This window comes from Pinus tabuliformis, chromosome 4_2 (genome assembly GCF_031772625.1).
Source record: "Pinus tabuliformis cultivar Carrire ecotype Pingquan chromosome 4_2, CPIR1, whole genome shotgun sequence".
Lineage (NCBI taxonomy): Eukaryota > Viridiplantae > Streptophyta > Pinopsida > Pinales > Pinaceae > Pinus > Pinus tabuliformis.
The window spans coordinates 641,330,604-641,344,163 of NC_142304.1; positions in this window are offsets into that span (position 1 = coordinate 641,330,604).

Here is a 13,560-nt window from a genome sequence, read left to right on the forward strand (position 1 = left end):
AAGGGAGCTATCCCACCCATAGAGGGGGATGATCCCATTGATAGTGGACCTGAATAACCTCTTTACAGCACTATAAATGAAGGCATTGAGCCAGAAGGAGAGGAGGTTGGAGCTATACATTTTCTTTGGGTAAATGCTGCAGGATTTAGGTCTTCCATTAGAGCCTTTGTGAGGAGAGATTGTCTTCACTTGATTCTACTTGGGAGAGGGTGAGCTTTGTCAAAGTAGAGGAAAACCCTTGATGGACCCTGGGAGGAACTTGCACAACACCAAGGCCAGGTTGTAAGAGTTTCTTTGTTTCGTTATTAATACAAACTGGTTTATTTTTCTCAATAGCTTGTGTTAATGAGTTATTTCATGTGTTCCTTGGTCTGCATGTTGAATATATGTTTTATTATATGAAATGCAAGTGCTTGGTAATTGTTTGATTGTTTGTGGTTGCAGGAATTGACTTGAAGGAGGAGCTCATCCGGATCGTCAAGAACGGACTTCAACAACAGCGTTTTGGAATAAGGTAAGCCTAAACACTTGTAGTTTTCATGTTGTAAAAGGTGTATTTAGAGAAAGATCACTCCATTTTGTCTTGTTTGTCATTAGAATGTCTTAGACTTCTAGGAAGGTCAGTCGTGTCCGCACCCTTGACAGATTCCGTGTGACAAATTGGCGACTCCGCTGGGGAATCCATTAATGAGAGAGTCTTTTCCTTTATATGAACTTTGCTTTGAGAAAATCATTTTTATTTTCTGGTTTTTGACTGTGAGAATTAGTATTTGGGTGGCTTAGCTGTAGCTTTAGTTGGCTTTAGTTTTTCTTCCTTTTTCCAGAAAGACGCAGTCTCTGTGTGCTGCACAGTGCGTCCTTGGACGCGCTGTTGTCGACTGCACAGTGCGGGGTCGCACCTGTGACAACTGCTGGCCTGCGTCTTCCTGTAAAAGTTAAGAAAATTCCATTTTTGCCTTAAATTACTTTTAGATTTTGTTTTTTCTTAGTGTTTTCTGCCCAGATCCTTTAGTACCCTGTCAAGAATTCTTACCTGAACTGGTTTTGTGAGCTTTGAGTGTTTTAGTGGTTTTCAACGAAGTTTAGACCTAGGGTTTGATTTTTGGAAAGGCTTTGTAGTAACTTTGAGCTTAGAAAGTTGTCCAGCCTTAGATATCTCTGGTTAGTCAACCTTCTTAGAAGTTGAGCCTGCCGTAAAGTCTCCTTGTTTGAGCAACTTGTCATTTGAGTTGTTTTGGGTCAAATTTCGAATTGCTTGTTTTTAAAGTATTGATTTCCATTTTCAAAAAGGACAAAAAGATTAGAATTTTGTTTTGACTAGTTTTTGGTTCTGCAATAAGCTAGTCCTTGATTTGATTGTGATCAAGTAAAACACCTTAGAAATAATCATTGTTAGTTTTGGCCTCGTTAAGATTGCTTAGAGTAAATTTGCCTTTAGTTTGCTTATGAGTGCATTTTCATAGATTTTAAGAGTTGTTAAGATTGATTTTTGGTTATATTAGATTTATTTGCTTTATTAAAAGAAAAATACAAAAACATCTTCTTAAAAGTCTTGTTTCAAGTAGCTTTTTGTTTTCAAAAGAAGAAAAGAGTTTTTTCGTGCATGTAAAGAGAAGTTATGTTTTTATGCTTGGAAAAGAAAAACGAATTGTTTCTTTGATTGTCTTCAATTAAGAAGTTGCTTTTATAAGGATTGCATTCTCTCAACTTTTTAGTTAAGCAATTCATCGAAAAAGTAAAGTAGTGGATAAATCATTTTAGGTGCATTTTGTAGTGGTTTCGAGTCGAGTCAACACACCACTAGTTTCACTTCCATCACCTTTTGACTTAAGAAACAACCTTAAAAGTAACGCTTAAATTAAAATCAATCTAGTAATCTTTATTTTTCTAGGGCTCTGAAGCACCAACATAGCTTAGGCTAGGGTCTTGGAGTAGGTGAGTACTTAACTCTCCAAGACTACAAAACCAAACAGATAGTCTATCTTGAGTAGAACAAATCCAATTGTTTCAGTTACATTCTGGGAAAGCTCCTCTTAAAGGAGAAACACGAGCTCGTGTCCGAACCAGTGAGGGGATCATTCCTCCCTCGTTGGGAACGACGCCAGGCAGTACGTATTACAAACGGTAAACCTCGGATTAACCATTGTCGAGGAGCCAGGGGTCACTTATCGGTAAACCTTGGATTGTTGTCAAGGAGCCGGTAAGGGGATTGGAGCTTGCTACTCTGCCCTTGCGTGCTGTCGGAGTTTAGACTGTTCCCCCAGGTGTAATTGTTGTGATTGGTAACCTTAGTGGCCATAATATCTAGGATTCTACCCAAGGTGACGGTGGAGGGAAGGTCCCACTGTACCTGGAGCAGACGTCGGTTATACTCACTTGGATTTTCTGGGGGGTTCGCTTCACTTCGAGACGGTTAAAGTGGAGGAACTTGGTCCAGTCTATTCATTAAGCAGGTTGCCGGGGTAACTGTTCCACCCACTATTTCTGTACTGAATCCTGCGAGGTTGGGCCTAATCACCAACTAGCGCTTTTGGTCCGGAAGACTACTGTTTGTGTGTGGTTTGACGCTCTAGATTATTTAGGCGTGTGCTTCAAATTTGATTGGTTCTTTAGAAGACTTTAGGTGGTTTGATTTGAAATTTTTTACTTTGTTTTCGTGTGTTGTAGTTAAAATCTTTAATTGTGGCGGAATTACCGAGAAGGTCCCGTCGTATTGCGGGCCAGTCTCCTGAAGTTGTATCTGTGGCCGAATTGTTGAGAAGATCCCGTGAACTTAGGGGTTCACCTCCTCGAGACGACCCCAGTTATTTAGAGGGTTTAAAGGTCCTTGTAACTCCTAGTGGCAGTAAAGTAGGTCACCTGAAGAAGGAGAATCTTCTTTGGTAGTCCATCCAGATTACAAAGATTAGAAACAGGTTACAATCCCGAAGCTGTTACAGTTTCCGAGCTTGCTGGTAGTTTTTCATCTGCCAGTGAAACAGGCGAAGAACCTGAAATTTCAGAACCTGTTACTCCAACTCCTAGTGTTCCTGATTCACCAAGAATAGAAAGAATTATCACCGAAAATCTTCCTGTTGGATTAATTGCTATAGAAGAACTTGTTCCAGAGGAAGAAATAGGCGTTTCTGATTCTGAAGATCTAATTACCCTTGATCTAAGGGAGCGTGAATCCATCTTTTACAGTCCTCCTAGAAGTGAGTCTTGGTACCTTGCATTAACCAATTTTTTAGACAACTCAGTAGGTTTTTCTACACCTCGTACTCCGGTTCCACCTAGAGGAATTCATTCTCCTGTAAATATGTCTGGTCAGTCGTCTGTGTTTTCGCAAAGTCCTGAATCATTTTTACATGGCGGTCCTTCTGTTCCTACTGGGTATCAGTCACTTTCTGGTACCTTTGCGGGAGCATCTCCTCAACCTGTTGATCATGGGTTATTAGTTGGAAACAGTGGTAATGTACCATTGAGTATAGGTGAAGTTTATATGATGTCAGGTTCAACTCCCATTAACCAACCTCAAGGTGGCCAATTACCGCCTGGGGGGCAACCTTCGTTAATGCCTGGGGGGCAACCTCAAGGTACTTCATTTGTGACTGGGGGGCAACCTCAAGGGTATCAACCCCAAGGGTATCAACCCCAGCCTCAATATGTACCCCAAAGTCAACCTCAGTATCAGTATCAACCTCAAGGATGGCAACCTCAAGGATGGCAACCCCAAGGGTATCAACCCCAAGGGTATCAACCTCAAGGATACCAACCTCAAGGTCAAGGTCAACCCCAGTATTCGTATTTACCTCAAGGTTATCAACCTACGGGTCAATACCCTGGTCAAGGTTATCAACCACCTCAAGGGCAATCATATGGGACTACACCTTACAGTTATCAACCCTATCCTCAATACGGCTATGGATCTCAGTATCCTCAACCTGTTACGAGTCAATACCCTGGAATGTTAACATGGGATCCGTCACAGGGTCAACAGATGTCGCAACCAAGTATACAGTCGGTACCTCAAGCAGGACAACCTGCAGTTCCTGGTCCACCCCAGCAACCGCAACTTGTCCAGTCAAGTGTTCAGACCCCTGTAACTTCTGTAGTTACTCAGCCGCCAATTGCACCGAGTACTCCACCTCACACGGCTGCAGCAGCTACCGCTTCATCTACCATGCTTACATCTGGAGTATCGGCAGCTCCGGTTTCTACTGTCCCTGTAACCGTTCCTCAGACATCTGTACCGTTGTCTGGACCCACGGTTCAAACCACAGTCCAGATGCCTGCAGGTCAACCTGGTACAAGTACGGTTGTTACTACTCAACCTCAATTTGTTCAACCTCCGTACCAGGGACAGTATCAACCTGGTCAAGCTGCCCAACAACCGGTTTACCAGTATCAACCGTATCCTGGGTACAATTATCAACCACCTCAACAACCCCAGTACGGTCCGGTTAATCCTGGTTTTCCAGGAGGATATAATATCCCCAATGCGAATCCTGTTCCTAGTTATCCTGGATATCCTCCTCCTGGGGCTGGTATTGTGACTCAGAGTTTCCGAGATCCTAACCGGCAGTTACCATTTATTGCGACTTTAGATTTACCCGACTTGACGCGCCTAACGAACGATCCAATTCAATATCTTCCGTTCTGGCCGCCAATGCCAAATAAGTTGCCCAGCGATATACCCAAGTTCGAAGGTAAGTCTGGAGAGGATCCGTCTAATCACGTGATGACTTACCACCTCTGGTGTGCATCAAATTCCATCTCAGATGATTCTATCCGCTTACGTCTTTTCCAGCGTACACTCATTGGTCTCGCAGCCAAGTGGTACATTGAGTTGCCACGGGCTTCTTTTTACAACTTTAGCCAGTTAGCTACTTCATTCTTAACTCATTTTCAGTTACCAGTCAGATACGATAATGGTACGGAATTATTAACTTCGCTAAAACAATCGACATCCACGTACATTTCTGATCACATCCATGAGTGGAGACGTCGAAGGAGATTAGTGAAAGTTTTTATCCCGGACCAAATTTTAGCTGAATGGTTTGTAAAATCATTATTACCAAGAATTACTGAAGATGTAGCTAAGGCCGGCGTAGTTACTGAGGAGCAAGTCATTGCTCAGGCACAATACCTTGACTTAGTTTACACTCAGTCGGGTACGTTACACGAGAAAATTCCGGATCTTCCCAAGTCAAACCAAATCGCTGCTGCTCCTTCGGGATCTCATGCCGCTGATGGTATGATCGGTATCGTGACTACGAAGAGTAAGAAGAAGTCTTCCAAGACCTCCAATACTCCAATTATCACTTTGCCTGATTCTCCGACAGGAGAGTCTTCTCCTCCTGAACTTACCGCCGACATTCACGCTGTAGAGTCATCTACGGCCAAATCCAAAAACGGTGGAAAGAAGAAAGGAAAGAAGAAGGCTAAAGCAGACAAGGCTCCAAAGGAGAAAACGGAAAAGTCGGAAACTAATGACGAAAAGCGCAAACCTCGTTATCCTTGTCTCATTTGTGAAGAAGATCATTTTACGAGAGACTGCCCTCATCGGGCCGAGGTAGTGAAAATAGTTAAAGGTTCTCCGACTCCTGCTGTGTTAAAAAATCCATTCCCCGAGCAGGAAAATAAGATGATAGGTTCTTCTTCGAATGCCAGTGAAGAACCCATTTTGATGATGTCTCATGTCAGGATTGCGACTCGATCGCAAGATTATGGTAGTAAGGCTCCTGTTGATGGTAAAGAAGCAGAATCTTCTAACTCTAACCCATCAACCTCAGCTCCTGGTTCCGATCCACTACAGATCGAAAAACCTAACCCAGACTTAGTGATTAAGCCGCCCGCCAAGGGTGTACTTCGAAGGTCTGCTTTCAATCCACATGCGAGAGCAGCCCAGAATTACAACATTGTTGAAGACTTAGCTGTTTCACCTTCAGCAATGTCGGCACTCGAAGTGCTGCAATCATGTCCAGCGCAACGAAAATTGCTTTTGTCGGCTATTGGAGCTGTCGATGTTCAGGACCCGAACCTAATGATCTTTGATCTAGAAAGTAGTACACCGCGTCTCCCCCATCAAATGGCTTTCCAAATTCCAGTGATAGTCAAAAACAGGCCTATTCATCGGACTGTGATTGATGAGGGAGCTTCTACGTGTATTATGTCGATTCAATGTTGGAGATCGCTTGGTTCTCCTTCGTTGAACCAATCCCCCACCATCCTTAAGGCCTTTGATGGCCGTGGGTTCCGTCCGTTTGGTATTCTACAAGAATTGCCTATAGGGGTCGAAGGTAAAACCGTTAGTCTGGATGTGGAAGTGGTTGATGCCCCTCTAGACTACAACCTTCTTTTGGGTCGAAGTTGGTCATATGCTATGACAGCGGTCGTTTCATCGGTCTTCAGAGTCATTAAGTTTCCACATAACGGTAAGATCGTGACTATTGATCAGCTGACATACTTTTCATCCGACCCAACCTCTTTAGAAACTATCCAGCATGTTGGTAAAACGACAATCCCTTATAGGGACATTGGTGTAGGTTTAGTTAAGGATTCCGGTTTACTGGGAACTTTTCCTCTCCCTCCACTCAATGCAGACCCTTCGTTCGCAACAATTCATATGATCACGTCAGAAAACATTATTTATGATGATCCTTGGTATGTTCCCTCTGACTCTGAGCTAGACTCACTCGGTGATGTTATGCCGTTGAGTCCGTATGAGATTGCTTATGAAGCTCTTATGTCTTTTACCGACTTTCATTCAACCGACCAAATGAATGTGGTCAGTGAAGAGTCACTTTTCACCTCACCCTTAGAACGGATAACGTTTCCCGAAGAAGTGTCATCTGACGAACAACTTCGCGAAATCCTAAGTGTAGATGATCTACCATGGGACGATCTCCATCACAGATCTTCGTTTTTACCTAAGGATGATGCTTTGAAAATGATTTTTCATCTATCTTTACCGCTGAATATGTCAAAGACGCTCAGGATCCAACGAAACATTCTGATTCAGAGCTGAATTTAGGGAATATTTCTCGTACTATTCCCATTGATATTTCAGTGAAGCCCGGAATCAAGGAGAACATTCATATAGGTGCCGCATGTACTGACGAAGAAATTGAAACTTACAAGGCCCTATTCCAAGAATTCCGCGACGTGTTTGCCTGGTCCTACGAAGAAATGCCAGGAATCGATCCTGCCATTGTTGTTCATGAAATCAAAACCTACCCGGATGCTAAACCCATTCGGCAACGGTTGCGTCAGATTCACCCTCGAAAAGCAGCTGCAATCAAAGCCGAAGTCGAAAAGCTGTTGAAAGCAGGTTTCATTTATCCGATCCCGTTAACGGATTGGGTATCGAATATTGTTCCCGTCAATAAAAAACAAGGAACAATAAGAATCTGTATCGATTATAGGGATATCAATCGAGCTTGTCCAAAAGACAACTATCCTACGCCTTATATCGATCAAATTATTGATGATTGTGCCGGAAGTGAGATGTTTTCCTTCATGGATGGTTTCTCGGGTTATAATCAAATCAATATTCTACCTGCCGATCAACCAAAAACGGCATTCATTTGTCCATGGGGGACATTTGCTTATTGCAAATTACCTTTTGGCCTTAAGAATGCCGGTGCTACTTTTCAACGGGCCATGTCTTATGCATTTCATGACATCAAGCACATTGTGCAACCCTATCTCGATGATTTGCCTGCTCATTCTTTACACCGAGCTGATCACCTTGTCCACCTACGAGCAATCTTTATGAGGTGTAGGCATTATCGAATTCGGTTGAATCCCCACAAGTGTGTTTTCTGTATAGAAACAGGTCGATTGCTGGGATTTGTTGTTTCCAAAACCGGCATTCGCGTCGATCCCTCGAAAGTCGAGGCTATCATCCAATTGCCTCCTCCTTCGAGTTTGCGCCAACTCCAAAGTTTGCAAGGGAAAGCAAACTTTTTACGCCGATTCATCCCTAACTACGCCGAGGTCACTAAAGGTTTTACACGGTTGTTGAAACAGAACGTACAATTCTTTTGGGACGAGATTGCTCAACAATCTTTTGATGCACTGAAACACGCGTTGACCCATGCACCGTTATTGCATCCTCCCAACTACAACCAGGACTACTTCTTATACCTCGCAGCTTCGCATTCCACCATTGGAATGGTGTTAGTTCAAGAAGATGAATTCAAGGCAGAGCATGTGATATATTACCTTAGCAGAACCTTAAATCCAACTGAGTTAAAATATTCACATGTGGAGAAATTGGCCCTGGCAGCCGTTCAAGCTGTCCAGCGTTTTCGTCACTACATTCTTCTCCGCAAAACTACTGTTATTTCGGATTGCAACCCTATGATTTATATCTTGACAAAACAACTGCTAGGGGGCAAGTACTCTAAATGGATCGTCATCCTGCAAGAGTTCGACTTGGAGTTTGAGAAGTCCAAGTCTAAGAAATCTTTAGTCTTTGCGGAATTGATGTGTGATTTCCCGAGTGCTGACACAGAGACTGTGGCAGAGGAGTCCATTGCGGACGAATCTTTGTTTCTTATTAGCACTGTAGATCCGTGGTATGGGGATATAATCATCTATCTCCAAACCCAAACCTTTCGGCCTGAAACTTCCAAGGAAAACCGTCGAAAAATTCGGTTTCAATCCCAGCAATACAGAATTATTGGAGATACACTTTATCGCCTGGGGGCAGACTTAGTTTTTCGACGTTGTTTAACTCACGATGAGGCTGAGAGAGTTTTGAATGATTGTCACTCTGGAGCATGTGGCGGTCATATGTCTGGGTATGCCACAGCTCAGAAGGTGTTGCGCGCTGGCTATTTCTGGCCGTCTATGTTTAAAGATTGTATCCTTGCCGTCAGAAAATGCCACAACTGTCAAGTGTTTGATCGCAAGATGCGCGCTCCACCTGCTCCTCTCCACCCTATAATTGCCGCTGGTCCATTCGCCAAATGGGGCATTGACTTTATTACTTGTAACCCTCACTCGGCCGGGGGGCATGCGTATATCATCCTTGCGGTTGATTATTTTACTAAGTGGGCCGAGGCGATGCCTACATTCGACGCAAGCGGCAAGACAGCTGCACTTTTCGTATTCAATCATATCATAACTAGGTTTGGTGTCCCACAAGCAATCATTACGGACCATGGAAGCCATTTTCGAAATGTCATGATGACTGAACTTACAAGCCAGCTTGGTTTGCGCCACGATAGCTCTACACCTTATTATCCGCAAGCCAACGGTTTGGTTGAGTCAATCAACAAAGTTCTAGTCGTCATGATTCGACGGATCATTGGTATCCATCGAACGAATTGGCATAACATGTTATTTTCGGCACTATGGGCATATCGAACTTCAGTGAAAAATTCAACAGGTTTCACCCCTTTTCAGCTAGTTTATGGCTTAGAAGCTGTGTTACCTATTGAGTGCGAAATCCCATCACTTCAAATGGCTGTCGAATTACTTCCAGCTACTTCCGAAGAGGAGAAACGGTTGTTATACTTAGCTAAATTAGATGAGACTCGACGTGACGCTACTTTAGCTATCGAGACTCACGCGAAACGAATGAAAGCTCAGTACGATAAAAATGTAACCCCTCGAAGTTTTTCGGAAGGAGACCTAGTACTATTATATGATCAAGCGAACGATAAGCTAGGTGCTGGAAAATTCGTTCCCATGTGGCATGGGCCCTACATTGTAAAGCGAAAGCTAGCAAAAGGGGCTTATGAGTTAGTTGATTTTGATGGGGACTCTTTGGGCAAACCCAGAAATGGACTTTACCTAAAGAGGTATTATGCTTAAAATGATGGATGGAGAAATTTTTAGATAGGTTAGATTTCCTTTCTAGCTAGCAAGTGTGTTAGTTTAGTCAGTGTGCTTAGCTTAGCAAGTGTGGTTTTTCGTCATTATTTTGGCTCATCTTGGTTTTACTCTTGATATTGTAGATGTCGACGCCTCTCCAAACATACATTGGATTTGCTGATGGTGCTTGTCGTAGTACACGGAATATCTCTTCCGCAGCTTGGGTTATCTATTCGCCCTCTGACGAGTTAGTTTCTATGCATGGGGTAAGCCTCGGTCAAACAACGAATAACATTGCAGAATACAGTGCAGTGGTTGAATTATTATCCGAATCTATTTCATTTGGAATTCGACGTTTGATAGTGAGGTTAGATTCTGAACTTGTTGTATTACAGCTTAATAGAGTTTATGCCATTAGAAATCCTGTGTTATTAAGGTTGTTTTTGAGAGTGCGTCTCTTGGAACGTGAATTTGATTACATTGAATATCAACATATTCCAAGGTCTTTGAATACATTAGCAGATGCAATTGCTTCTCAAGTGTTGGACAGACATTTATAATAATCATGCAAGTAAATTTAAAGACATTTCATCATACATGTTAAACAAGATAAGCCGATAATAGTGATATATAGATATAGATAGAAGTGTGTCCAAAAATATATACATCGTCTTCGATCATAGGTTTAACACACCTTATGATCGGCAAAATGATAGTGCAAAAAGTCAAAAATGTCACATGTGACTACAAAAGTGACTAGTCAATCACTGGTGGTGCTCTCTGTACGACACCACTGCGCGGGCTATCTTGCGCAGAAATCTCCTAAACGGTCCAGGGACTGCAACCACGAAGCGCTGAAGCCTCATTGGAATGTCATCCATAGTAGTCTCAGGTATATCTGCCGTGAGACGCTCTAGATCATGCTCCAAATCGGCTAGTACTTCTGCTGTCGCATCCTGTAAGGCCGGTGCCGGTGCAGCTGGATGTCGTCTGTCGTAAGGCCGGAGATTGGCTGGACGCTGTGGTCCAACATCTGCATTTTTAAAATTTTACTGTTACTTTGAGACGATATATATGAAAAATAAAAAAATACATAATTAGAAAACTTGTGAAAATGAAAGTACCTCTGTCATCCCATTGTTCTCCCTGTGGAAGAACCATGTCCGGATCACCTCTGAAATCCATTCCGGCATATGGAAAGTCTTGTATCACAAAAAGCTGGCCCTCTAGCCAGTCGAAGTAACTGTCAGAGAATCGAACCACTGCAGCACCCTCGTCAGGATGCCGGGCCATCACCGCAACCCATCGAACAAGCTTTGGCTCCCGAGGACCCAAGTCATCAACAGTGAGTTGCTGAGGGATCAGCATAGGAATTCTCTCCAAGGCAAAGCTCACGACTAGAGGCCCATATCCAAAAGTCTTTAGTCGTCCGTTCTTTGCCTTGGTTAGTTGGCTCTTCATATGAGCCGACACAGCTTCGCACCAGTTGAAGATGGTGCCTTGGTAACAGTCAACTGCCATCCGCATTTGGGATCCGGAAGCAATGTGCAAGGCGGCCGCGCCACAAATCCTAGTGACCGTAAATGCAATAACTCTAAGTTCCGCCAGAGCGATGTGCTTTATCTCCACGCCTTTTTTATGGTGAGTCCCTGGTCTGCACCACTCCTCGCGGAGATCATCAAGGGATTGGCCACCCGGCCTGGTCCCCGCAAGGTTGAGTTGCTCACCTCTGTTTGGCAAGCCAGTGAGAAAGTATACATCCGAGGGCTCTATCTCGAGCTGGTGCCCTCCAATGTAAAAACATTGATCTTGAACGTTCCATCGCTCAACTAGCCATTCCAAAAATCTTACCTGGCCCCTCATGCCCGGTATGGTCCAATATTTGTACAATCCACATGTTCTTAAGGCATCCAGAGAGGGTTGGTGGTTAATCGCAGCTTCATCGTCTTCTACGTGCTCTCTCTCTCTCCAGTCTAACATGTTTTGGCCCCTGCACATCAAAAGAGTCAATTAGAAATTAATTTGAGAAAATTTGGTGGTTTTTTGAGAGAGTTAGGGTTTTGAAATGCGCCCTTTGCGGAAGACGCACCCCGGCTTTTTAGCACAGGGCGTCCGGACGCAGCTCGCCTGAAGGCGGACTGCGTCCCCAGACCTTTTTCCCGTGTGAGAAAAAGTCGGGGGACGCGGCCCACCCGAAGGGCACCTGCGTCCGCCGAGAGGCGCATTTTGAACCCAAAACCCCCCCAAAAAATGAAACAGAGACCAAAAACAAAAAACTAAACGGATAAAAATGAAGAGTGGGATGTGTAAAATACCTCGGTGAAGCGGCGTTCGATTCCGACGGTCAGATTTTCCGCAGCAACCACGGGAAGTTTCTTGTCAAAAGCTCCTTTTTCAACCTCAACAGTGAAACGGTAAAAATGACATGGTAAAAGGTCTTTTTATAGGTTTTTTGGATGAATTAGTTCATTTTTTACCATGAAAAGATGTTTTCAAATGTATTTTTGCCTATTTTAAACAGGTATGAGTAATGTGTCGCTTTTGTGCAGGACGAAGGGATTTCAAGGGAAATTGTAATTTTTCACAAACAAAATTTCAGAGTCATCTTTTAAGCCCTTTTCTGACTCCTAAAACATGAAAAGATCGCCGAGTGTTTCTTTTTCACTCGTTAAAACGGAATTAAAAGACGGTCCCCTTTTAGCTCTTTTCTGACCGTAAAATCAGGAAAAGATTGCCGGGTTTTTGTCGTTTCAAACTCGATAAGGAAATAAAACGACGTGTCTTTGATCGCTTTTTACTTTTCAGGTCAACGATACTATTATGAAAGTACTCCTTGGTCGCAAGATCAAGCGGTTCCCCCAGGTATTATTTTATACTTTTTCGGGCTTGAGGGACACAAATATACGAAAAAGTTCAACGTGGAGTTTCCTTAAGTTTTTCAGACTCTCTAAAAATGAAAAACGCCGAGTTTCTCCTATACTGGGCTCGTTAAACTTTTACAGTAAAGGACCTGTTCAATTACAAACAGGAACGAACCACTCCTTCCTAGGGTTCGCATTTAAACTAGGTTGGACTCGTCCGAAGGATGAGCTTATAATCAAGCATATGTTATCCTCCTCAAGCTTGTTAAAAATAAAGAGGTACTTGCCAGAAATGGTGGGGGAAAAAAGAGAAGAATGAACCTATTTGTCACCTTTTGCCTCAAAAGAAACTTTATTACCGCTCTTGAACACGACACTTTTCATTCACCTGGGTTGGGAAATCTTTTACCTCACAGTTGACTAAATCACTTTGAAAATCTTTAACCGGGTTCAGGGATCAACTTTGAGTTATTCGTCACCAAACCATCTGTTGTGTCGTTATGTGTTCAAGAGGTCTGCAAGCAAAACTTTCATCTGCAAAATACTTGTCATCCATTGACCATCCCTGAGTCAGTCCTTACAGCAACATTTCTTCAACTTGAACAATGATTTCGTGTTGCAGGCTTGCCTGCAACGGGTCGCTTTCTATCGACATCGACACATTATCTAGAAAGATGACTTAGGAATCGACAGTACCTTGAAGTCTGCATGCATCAATGGCAGGTTTCTCGCCTTTGACGTCAGTTTACATCATTGACTTTCGATCAAAGGATTCCGTGAAGTGTTCGACATCAAAACATCTATTCACATTTCACGGGTTGTGCTTGGTACTTTGAGGACCATTGACATTACTGGTGGTTTCTCTCACGCTTGTTAACAGTTTACATCATTG